The sequence below is a fragment of the Cebus imitator genome, unplaced genomic scaffold (genome assembly GCF_001604975.1).
Source record: "Cebus imitator isolate Cc_AM_T3 unplaced genomic scaffold, Cebus_imitator-1.0 Scaffold431, whole genome shotgun sequence".
Taxonomy (NCBI): Eukaryota; Metazoa; Chordata; class Mammalia; order Primates; family Cebidae; genus Cebus; species Cebus imitator.
In genome coordinates this window covers 715,944-727,354 of record NW_016107746.1, presented here as the reverse complement: position 1 = coordinate 727,354, position 11,411 = coordinate 715,944, and the positions used below count along the sequence as shown (strand labels likewise).

Below are 11,411 nucleotides of genomic sequence, written 5' to 3'. Positions count from 1 at the left end.
GTCTCATTTAATAAATTTGCCTTCAGTGAGTTTATAAGTTACAAGTGATTGAGTTTCCCCTGATGAAGTACCATTATTTGTGCATCCTCAGAATTCAGACATGTGTTAAGGGATCTCCTTTATGTGAGAGGCTTGTTAAGATTGGTGGCTGGATGTATTTTATATATCATGTATTAATATATGTGGTGAGAAAGAAGAGAGAAAAGGGGAGATTGAAATAATTAGCTCACAAGATTGTGGGACTGGTAAATTTGAACTGTCTTGTGTGGGCAGCAGGCTGGAAACTCAGGCAAGAGTTGGAACTGTCTGTCTTGAGTCTAAAATATGTAGTTCTCACCAGCAAACTGGATAGTCAGGCAGGATTTCTATGTGTCAGTCTTGAGGTGAAATTGCTTATTCTTCAGTAATTCTCAGTTTCTGCTCTTAAATCTTGATTAAATGAAGCCCACTCCGTTATCAAGAATAATCACCTTTATGTAAAGTAGATTGATTGTAAAGATTAATCAGATCTACAAAAAGATTAATAAGGTCTACGAAATACCCTCATTGCAACATCAAGATTGTGTTCAAACAAATAACTGGGCACCATTGCCTCACCAATCTGAAACATAAAATGAACTATTACAACTGGTCACCAGGACTAAAATCCTAAGTAATGGCTACCTCTTAACCCCTGAGACTGAACACCAGGTAGGCAAGGTCCTCATTTCTCAGGGACTCAGGAACCCCGTTAACGCAATATGGTCTCCCAGTGTCCTACTTGAAATTCAGGATTAGTCTCTGGGGCCTCTTGGCACAGGTGGACCCTGTATTCTAGCTGTCTTATCAACACTGGGAAACTGCCCTAATGCAGAAAACCTACTTCTCAGAGGTTTTCAGTTCCACTTCTTAGCCTCCTTCCATGTGCAACTTCAGAATTCAGCAAATGTCTTAAGGAGAAAGCTAGTAGAACACTGGACTCGGCCAAAAAAACATATGAAAAAATGCTCATCATCACTGGTCATTAGAGAAATGCAAATCAAAACCATATTGAGATCCATCTCATGCCCATTAGAATGGCAATCATTAAAAAATCTGGAGAGAACAGATGCTGGAGAGAACACTTCTACACTGTTGATGGGAGTGTAAATTAGTTCAACCATGTGGAAGACAGTGTGGTGATTTCTGAAGGATCTAGAAATAGAAATACCATTTGACTCAGCAATTCCATTACTGGTTATATACGCAAAGGATTATAAATTGATCTACTATAAAGACATCCATGCCCAAGTATGTTCATTGCAGCACTGTTTACAATAGCAAAGACTTGGAACCAACCCAAATGCCCATCAAAGATAGACTGGATAAAGAAAATGTGGCACAAATACACCATGGAATACTATGCAGCCATAAAAAAAGATGAGTTAATGTCCTTTGCAGGGACATGGGTGAATCTGAAAACCATCATTCTCAGCAAACTGACACAAGAACAGAAAACCAAACACTACATGTTCTCACTCATAAATGGGAGTTGAACAATGAGAATACATGGATACAGGAAGGGGTATATCACACACTGGGGTCTGTTGGGGGGTGAGGGACCACAGGGGGGATAGCAGGGGTGAGGAGATTGGGGAGGGATAACATTAGGAGAAATACCTAATGTAGGTGATGGGGGGATGGAGGCAGCAAACCAACATGGCATGTGTATTGGACTCAATTCGCTACCCTTTCCTTCTCAGGAGACTCCTTAGCCCTCAAGGTCTCTAATTTTAGTTAGTCTAATCCAAAGTGTCAGCCAAAAGCTTTTCTGCCTCCTGGTAGGTGGCCTGAGCCTTCTACCCGCATACTCAATTTCTTTTAGTAGCAAAGTGCTTGAAGGAAAAAACCGATTCAAAATTGCAGCTCATCTCTGTTGCAGTGATCCTGTTTCTGAATTTTGTCTGAGGTTCTAGTTACTTTGAAAACTTTGTCGTGGCTTAAAGCAGATGTTTTCTGCTAGCATTTCTCTGTTCTAATTGTTTTCAGTGGAACTGTTTGTCAGCTGTATACTATTCCATCATACTCCTTTTTATCTCTCTTTTGTAGTGTCTTTCCAACTTCTTAATAAAATGCATTTAATTCTTCAACCCATCTCAAGCTTATTTTGTTTCAGATTAAGAGGTTAAAAAAATTTATCCCCAAGTATCTGATTTCCCCAATTTAATTTTCCCCACTCTGAGCAGAATAGCTATATCTCCGTAGGTTCTGTTATAGACAATTTTCACTAACATTTTCTAGATTTTTTTTATAATTTAGGTGTTGACTTTTATTTTGTTCTCAGATTTGAAGAAAGAGGGCTTTTAAAGAAAATTAATATCCAAGTGATAAGCTTGTCTTCCGAGTTTTGTTTTTATGTTTTATTTTTATTATATTATGGAAATATCAGTGTATGTTCTATTTTTTGGAACTTATTCAGTGTTATTTGTATCTTAATATGTGATCTCTTGAGTGTCTCTTAATCACTGAAAAGAATGTACTAATTTAATCTATTGAATTATTTTGCTCTCTGTTTCTCAGATTTTTAAATTTGTCCTGTTGTGGGTCAATAGATACAAATTAACATCTAGAACTATGACTTTATTTCTATTTGTTGTGTTTTCTACAATTTCACTTTATGAATATTGATGCTATTATTCATCTATATGGATTTACTCTTTTATCACTACATAGGGCACTTGTCTCTTTTAATGTCTTTTGCCCAGAAATCAGCTTGTCCCTGCAGTAGGTAACGTTATCCTCTTTACATTTTTTTGATAATACAGATATGTTAGGTCTTAATTTTGTTGTGCTTTCTTTTTTCACTTCTTTTTTTTTTTTTTAATCTTTCTCTGTTAGAGTACTGATCAAAAAATGCCTGAAGCCTGATTATCCACAGACAATTTTCCTTCATCATTTATGTCATTTTGAGTTGGGTTTCTATTATTTTAACCATGCATCCTAACAGATACAACTGCTTCAATAGACTAATCTTTATGTCCCAAATAACTTCTAGAAAAGGTCTCTAAGAATAGGTCTTCTCTCTCTGGGTTAAATGGTCTATTTCGTACCCAGACTTTGAAACAGGCAAGAAGTTCCAAGACTAAAAAGTTGGCAAGCCCAAATAGTAAACCATCTCACTTGTTCAAAAACTCACTTCCTGGCTTTCTAAATTTCAGAATTAGAGAATCTCACAGATGATTCAGAAGTCCTACTTATTAGCATGGTCGACTTGGTAATTCATGACAGCTGATTCAGCTTAAGGCTGGTAACCTCTCCTCCTTTGCCTATGAAATTCTCTGGGACCACTGGGGAGTTATCTTAGTTGATGGAACATAGTTTAATGACATAATACTATGAAATTATGGGAAATTTTTATATAATGCCTACAATATGCTACACATGTTCTAAGCACTTTATATTACTCATTTAACTTGCATTTAATTCCCATTACTACTATTTAAGGTAGATACTATTATTATCTACATTTTGTATATGAGGAAACTGAAATACAGACATGCCAAGAAATTTAGGCAAGGTCAGCCAGCCAGTAAGTGGTAGACTCAAATCTTGAGAGCTGGGTTCCAGACTACATGCTTAATAAGCACATTAAGAGAGTAAATGAATTCTATGTCAAGTATACGACGGTGAATTTCACAGAGTTTACATGAGCATACGGTTCATAATTATGAGTTTTTAGTGATGTCCTTGATGGGTTTGTGGTGATTCATCCACCTACTGTATTCCACAGTTCTTGGGAATGACTGGCCTCTATTTACAAGGTTGCTAACAAACATTAGGTATACCACTTCTGAAGAGGAAAATAATTGTTTTATGGAAAGTTAACCTGCTCATTTGTGGCTTCAACCTACCTAAGCCTTGGTCTCAAAAGCTCTAAGCTGTGACCAATAGCTCACAACTATGCTGTGGTCAAATGTCTCCGTGAAGAATATGTTGGTAGTTCATCTATGTGGGAGTTCGATTATTGATTCTAAAAATTCCTTCTCTGATTGCACTTTTTCAGGATCAGGATGATATATCATTTTTTTTCTTCATACAAATAAATGTATTTGAAAATAAATACACATGATATTTCTGTACAATAACACTATACAGAAACAAGAATGGCTAATATAAAAAAGATTGGCAATAGTAAGAATTAATGAATATATGGATCAATCAGAATTCTCATATACTGTCGTTAGAAGTGTATTTTGAAATAGCCACTTTGTACAGTTATTACTTATTATCTACTAAAGCTAAAGATGTGCTTATTTTTTGATCCAGCAATTCCACTTTTAGGTATACAACCAACAAAATAACATACAATATGCTCATCAGAGTATAATCACTGAAACACTCATTGCAGTATTAGTTGTAAAAGCCAAAAACTGGCTGTTGGGGACAATCCCCAATATCCATGAGCATGATATGTAAACAAATGGTGATATATCCACACAATGAAATATTACATTGACCTACAGATACATGCAAAAATATGGACGAGTCTTACAGACATGGTGTTGAGCAAAAGAAGCCAGACCAAAAAGGAGAACATACTGTAAGAACCATTTTATATAACACAAAAACTAGTGGAACTCCTCTATGCTGCTAGGTTACCCCTGGATGGGCAGTGCTAGAGGGAGCATGGGGATAGTTTCTGAGATCCTGGTGTTATCTTGATTTTTCCTTTGGGTTCTGGATATGTAAACATAATTAGTTTGTGAAAATTTGTTGAGCTGAACACTTTTGATGTACATACTTTTCTTCAGATGTGTTGTACTTCAATAGAACGTTTTTAAAGTATATGTATAAAGTTTTCCTGCAGGGTCTCAGTGAATATGGCAAACTGTCAGTCTCTTAAGGCAGTGAGTGGTTTTGATCTTTCTCAGACAATGATCCTTGGTTCCAGAGAACCGCGTGGCCAGATCCCATAACATTTTAGCCATAGAAGAACCATATAGACCAAAGTGAATGTTTAAATTTTGTTAACCTATTTTTCAGATCTCTAAAATGGTTGAATGAAAGAAAATCAATAGTATTTTCAACTAGAAAGATTGTTCCATATTGACCTTTATATTAATTTTCTGGAGAGTTAAATTTGGAATTTCAAAGCTTATATAGGTTTCTTTTGGGAGAAAACGTAAGTTTTCCAGTGATAGTGTTACTAACTATACAATTTGGGAGTCTGTGTCTATTTTAACAAAATAATTTGTGTTTACTAACATTCTAATATATTCAGTTCTTTTTGGAGAAAGAAAAGAGACATATTTATGGATAATTTGCATTGCCTGTTCTCTTGAAGTTTTGCAAATAATACATGATCAACATTCAAGATGTCATTTCTCTTAGGAATTCAAATTCAGCCATCATTGATAGAGACCTTCCTTTGCACAAAGCACCGTTCATCCTCCTATACTCATATGCTAAGCAAACAAAATATAGTCCACATTTTTTTCCTCTGAATCAAACATGAGTTTGACTACCTTATTACAGGGAAATTTAGGAGCCCTTTTCATCTGCACAAGACATTGGTAAGAAGAAACAAACCACAGAGCCCTTTTGTCCCGTTATGTTGATCTTGGAATTGCTAAAGAATGTGCTCGTTTTTCTTTGTCAGAAGCTGTATTGGAACTGAAGAGACAAGAAATTGAATTTTGTAAACAGAGTTCGGAAAAGACGCACTTTGGTTCCAGGAAAGGATTCACAGTGACTCCACTCAATCCAAGTTGAGTTGGCAGCTTCAACATCTTCTCTGGGAAGCCCCTGTGTAGCTTGGAGAAGTGATGTTACATAAAAGGGTAATCATTGTCATTTAAAAGAATTAATGTTTGGGTTCTTCGAGTGACATTGTGAGAAGAAAAATATTTATTAAAGATTGGCCTGTAGAAGGAAAAACTAGACCCCAGAGACAATAACAAGAGAAAAGACGAGTGATCTCAACTCTCCTCCTATTAAGGAAGAAAAATCACACATACACACACACACAAAGCAAAAAGAAAAGATAGTTGGGGTGACTGACATTTTATTCATTATGTCTTTCCCTTTAAAACAAAAATAGACTTTTTGTGGAAGTGGAATAGTGAGACCCCATGGATACGTACAAAATTTAACCCTTAAAACTCCTTGACCCTTAGAACCTTAGTCCTAATCATTATTTTCACTTCCAGATATCATTCCTTGCATGCATTCATTTATTTAATTGCTTGTGCCTACTGAGTCTTTTTTCTCTGTTACTCTATTTTGAATTCGAATTGAGCAATGACAAGACTTTGGTTTGAAAAATCAGCTTTCAGAGGCTTTTTATTTCCTTCTAGATTCCTTAAATAACCCCTAAGTTACTACCATAAAAGCTAATTGATGCCAAAAAATTTTTCCAGAGAGGGGTCATGGTTTCTGAAACTTAAGTCTACGGCTCTCATTTGAGCAAAATCTCTTATTATTTGTGAATTTGCTTTCATTTGATTTTCCACTTGAAAATAATTAAATAATTTGAATTGAAACAACTTGAGGTACATCTGGAAAGAGCAGCTGCCCAATAAATGCTTGTTTATTTAATTAATAAATGAATGGATGGGCTAATCTACTTAAATCTGATACTGTCTCTGAATTTGAGAAAAAAAAAGTGGTTGACATTGACTTTTTCTTGGGTGGTCCAAGACTTGCACAGGACACTGAAATCATCTCTAGTTATTTTCATCAGGAGTAGTCCTCTGGAATTTCTTTTCCTTTTTTTTTTTTTTTTTTTTTTTTTTTTTTTTTTGAGACGGAGTTTCGCTCTTGTTACCCAGGCTGGAGTGCAATGGCACAATCTCGGCTCACCGCAACCTCCGCCTCCTGGGTTCAGGCAATTCTCCTGCCTCAGCCTCCTGAGTAGCTGGGAATACAGGCACGCACCACCATGCCCAGCTAATTTTCTGTATTTTTAGTACAGACGGGGTTTCACCATGTTGACCAGGATGGTCTCGATCTCTTGACCTCGTGATCCACCCGCCTCGGCCTCCCAAAGTGCTGGGATTACATGGAATTTCTTTAATGAAGTCTTGGATATGCAACTAGCCCTTAGAAGAGATTACAAACTAATGATCTCTAAGCCAAATCTAGCACCAAACTTCTCAAAAAATGTATTTGACATTCACAGTCTTTTAAGTTGCTTTAATCCAAATTTACAAACCAGGAAATTTTACCTAAAATCATAGATTCTATCTCTTCTTATACTAGGTCTGCGCTTCACAGTATCACACACACAACAGAATAGCAGCTACTTGCTTTAGATAAGGCATAGGCTCTACACCTTACTACAGTCCATGTTTGCCCTAAAAGAAATTACTATTAGTAGGTATTTGCACTGTTATTTTTTAAGTATATAGTAAGCACATATTTCTCTGTGATACAAATTTATACTGAGAGCAGTGTAATACTAGAAAAGGTAGAAAAAATTATGTTTTTCTTTTATTAATTAATTATTATTATTATTGTACTTTAAATTCTGAGATACATGTGCAGAATATGCAGGTTTGTTACACAGGTATACACATGTGGTGGTTTGCTGCATCCATCAACCCATCATCTACATTAGGTATTTCTGCTAATGCTATCCTTCCCCAGCCCCCCACCCTCGACAGGTCCTGGTGTGTGATGTTCCCCTCTTTATGTCCAAGTGTTCTTATTGTTCAGCTCCCACTTATGAGTGAGAACATGTGGTGTTTGTTTTTCTGTTCTTGGTTAGTTTACTGAGAATGATGGTTTCCAGCTTCATCCATGTCCCTGCAAGGGACATGAACCCAGCCTTTTTTATGTCTGCATAACTATTCCGTGGTGTATATGTGGAATCAACCCAAATGTCCATCAATGATAGACTGGATTAAAAAAAAATCTGTTTTTCTTTTAATAGAAGGTTTATTTTATATAAAAATTAAATCGTTGAAAAAAGAGTCTGCCTAGCTTCTTTGGGCATCTGTGCTTACAGCTCTTGCCTTGCTATCTTTTTCACTGTGATAGAGATTCTTTGCCTTTTGTTTCTGACAAAGCAAAGAATCTGTATCACAGAAAAAGGATAGTAAGGCAAAAGTTTTTGTTTCTGCTTTTGCTTATTTTATAAAAGTCATAATGGAGAGAAAAACCTATTCTTGTGTATAAAACAAATCCCTTTCAATATTTTACTTTTTTCTCTCAAGGTTTATCTGAAAAGTAATTTTATCAACCCATGTTGGAAGCTTCTCAGAGACTGCTGGTGTGGGGCAGAAACTGGGGCTATAAAACCATGGGTTGATTCAGAGAAAAAGTTAGTCATGGGGTGGGACCTGGCATCACACACTGGGGTTTAGCCAAGCTGAAGTCAGGCAGGAAGCCAAGGAATGGAACAGCAAAATCAGACAATTACCAAGAAGGGTCAAGTCAAGAACTTACTGGAAGAGCCAAGTCAGAGATCAGGAAACTTGAAGAAGAAAATATGTTTGGAACCTATATCCTGCGTAGATCTCAAGACTTCAACACTCATAGAAGCTTGAGTCCAAGTTGGGTTTTTTGCAACTAGGTTTATCTTAATCTTAAAAAAAAAATAAATTAAATCATGTTCTAACTCATTATTCTACCAGGTAACTTGATATAAACATACAAATGGTTTCTTAGCAACTTCTCTTAAAGTATGCATTTTATTAAAGTTTAACACACATTCAAGTGTTCAGCTTAGTGAAATTTTACAAGTGAACATACCAGGTAACCAGGATGCAAATCAATAAGTAAAACATTATCAGTACCTTTATGTCCCTTATCAGGCACTACTCTTCCAAGAACAGCCACTATGCTGATATATAACATACAGATTACCTTTTTCCTGCTTTTTAACTTTATACTAGTAAAATAATACATTTTATATTGGCTTCTTTTGTTCAATATTGTATTTGTGAAAATTATACATGTTACTTGTAGCGTTGCTTTTCTGCTGCTGTATGAAAATTCCACAATTTATGCATTCATTCTATTCTGTTTTTTTTTCTTTTTGAGATGGAGTTTCACTCCTGTTGCTCAAGCTGGAGTGCAATGGTGTGATCTCAGCTCACTGTAACTTCCGCCTTCCAGGTTCAAGTGATTCTCCTGCCTCAGTCCCCCAAGTAGCTGGGTTTATAGGTGAACATCACCAGGCTCAGCTAATTTTTTTTTATTTTTAGTAGAAACAGGTTTTCACCCTGTTAGCCAGGCTAGTTTCAAACTCCTGACCTCAGGTGATCCGCCTGCCTTGGCCTCCCAAAGTGGCATTCATTCTATTCTTGATGGATGTTTCAATTAGTTTTGGTTTGGTACTAGCACAAAAAATTCTGCCAAGCACATTTTTGTGCATGTTTTGTGGTGACTGTATGTATGCATTTCTTCTAGACATGTGCTCACAAGGAAAATTGCCAAGTTATAGAGGATGCTCATAGTCAGCTTTCCTAGATACAGCAAAGTAGTATTTCAAAGTATTTATATCAACCTATATTCCCACCAAGAACTTAGGAGAGTCTGGTTGAACCACAAAATCACTAACACTTGGGATTGTTTGTCTTATTTATTTTAGCCATTCTTGTAATTGTGAAACAATATTGGTTTCAATCAGCATGTGAACTTACTAAGCTGAACACTTTTCCTATGTTGATTGGTCATTTGAAAACCTTCTTTTGTAAAGTGTTTTTTCATTTCTTTCACCTAGTTTTTCTATTATGTTATCTGATTCTTTTTCTATTCATTTTTGGGAGTTTTAAAATATATATTCTGTATATGAAATTTTTGGTGATATCTGTATTATAATATCTTTGTTCATTCTGTGACTTCTTTTATCATTGCCTTAAAAATATCATTCGATGGACTCTCATTCTTAATTATAGTGTAGTCCAATGTATCCTTTTTTCTTTATGGCAGTGCTTCTAGATTGCTTCAAGGTCATAAAGACATTCTTCTAAGTTTTAAACTAGAAACATCCTTGTTTTCCCTATCATATTTCAGTTCACCATCTCTCCATTTGAAATTAATTTCTATTTACAGTGAAAACAAAAATTAGGAATGAAAATTGATTTTGTTCAATATGTATATCCACTTGACACAGCATCGTTTATTAAAAGCATCTTTTCCCTTTCTCACTGCCAACAATCAAGTGGCCTTGTATATGTAGGTCTGTTTCTGGACCCTCTATCTGTTTCATTGGTCTATTTGTCTATTCTTGCACAAGTACCACACTGAAACTGCATAATTGCTTTACAACGTTTCCTAATATCTAGTAGTATATAAACTAGTAAGGTTTGTTTTTCCTCTGTAATATTGTCATAGTTATTCTTGGATTTTTGCATTTCTGGTGTAAACTATAGAGAGATCTTGTTAACTTCTACATGTAGACACTCACACACATGCACACAAACTTGTTTGAAATTTATTGAATTTGCATTAAATTTGTAGACATTTTTACCATGTTGAATCTCTTTTTTCATTAGAATGGCTTTAGTACTTATTTATTAGGCTTTCAGCTTTTTCTCGAACTTACTTATATTTCTCAAAAGGCCACATTGATTCTTTTGTATTTCATAAGGGTCACTGGGTTTTTAGGCTTATGTGTGAGATGTGCTTCCCTCAAAAACTGTTATGACTGTGGCATGTTACCTGTGTGATGTGAAAATATAAGGCCATACCATCTTTCCTAGGAAAGTTAGAGGAAGAACATTAATATTTTTAAGTTTTCCACTATTTTTTTAATATATTCTTTTTCTGATTGCATAAAGAATAATTGTTTAAAGTATAAAAACTTTACTAAAAATGAGGAAAGTCAATAAAATTTCATTCAGTATCTCAACCATCTTGTATTAGTCTAGTCTTGCATTGCTATAAAGAAATACCTGAGACTGGGTAATTTGTAAGGACACAGGCTTATTGGCTCACAGTTCTGCAGACTGTACAACCAGCATGATGCTGGCATCAGCTTGGCTTCTAGGGAGGCCTTAGGAAACTTACAATAATGGAGGAATGCAAAGGTGAAGCAGGCCCATATTACATGACCAGAGCAGGAATGAGAGAGAGGTGGGGAGGTGCTACATACACACTTACCAGATTAGATTTCATGAGAACTCTTTCACAAGAACAGCACTAAGAGAGATGGTGCTAAATCATTGATGAGAACCTGCCCCCATGATCCAATCACCTCCACCAGACCCCACCTCCAATGTTGGAGATTAAAATTTGACAAGAGATTTGGGCAGAGCCATAGATGCAAGCCATATCACATCTCGTATACTCCTGGGGAATATTTCAGTGTAAATATCTTCCATATATACCACTAAAAGGTATCATATTATATATATATATATATATATATATATATATATATATACACACACACACACACACATATATTCTTTTGTATCTTTCTTGTCTCAACAATATTTCAGAAG

The 11,411-nt window shown here is 35.6% G+C and overlaps 1 non-coding gene across 1 annotated transcript; it reads left to right on the top strand.

The window, feature by feature from the left end:
• The first annotated feature begins 10,535 nt into the window (after positions 1–10,535).
• LOC119468438 lies at positions 10,536–10,636 on the top strand. The gene has a single exon (XR_005197116.1). It is a non-coding gene; the product is annotated as a small nucleolar RNA U13 (small nucleolar RNA).
• The last annotated feature ends 775 nt before the right edge of the window (positions 10,637–11,411 follow it).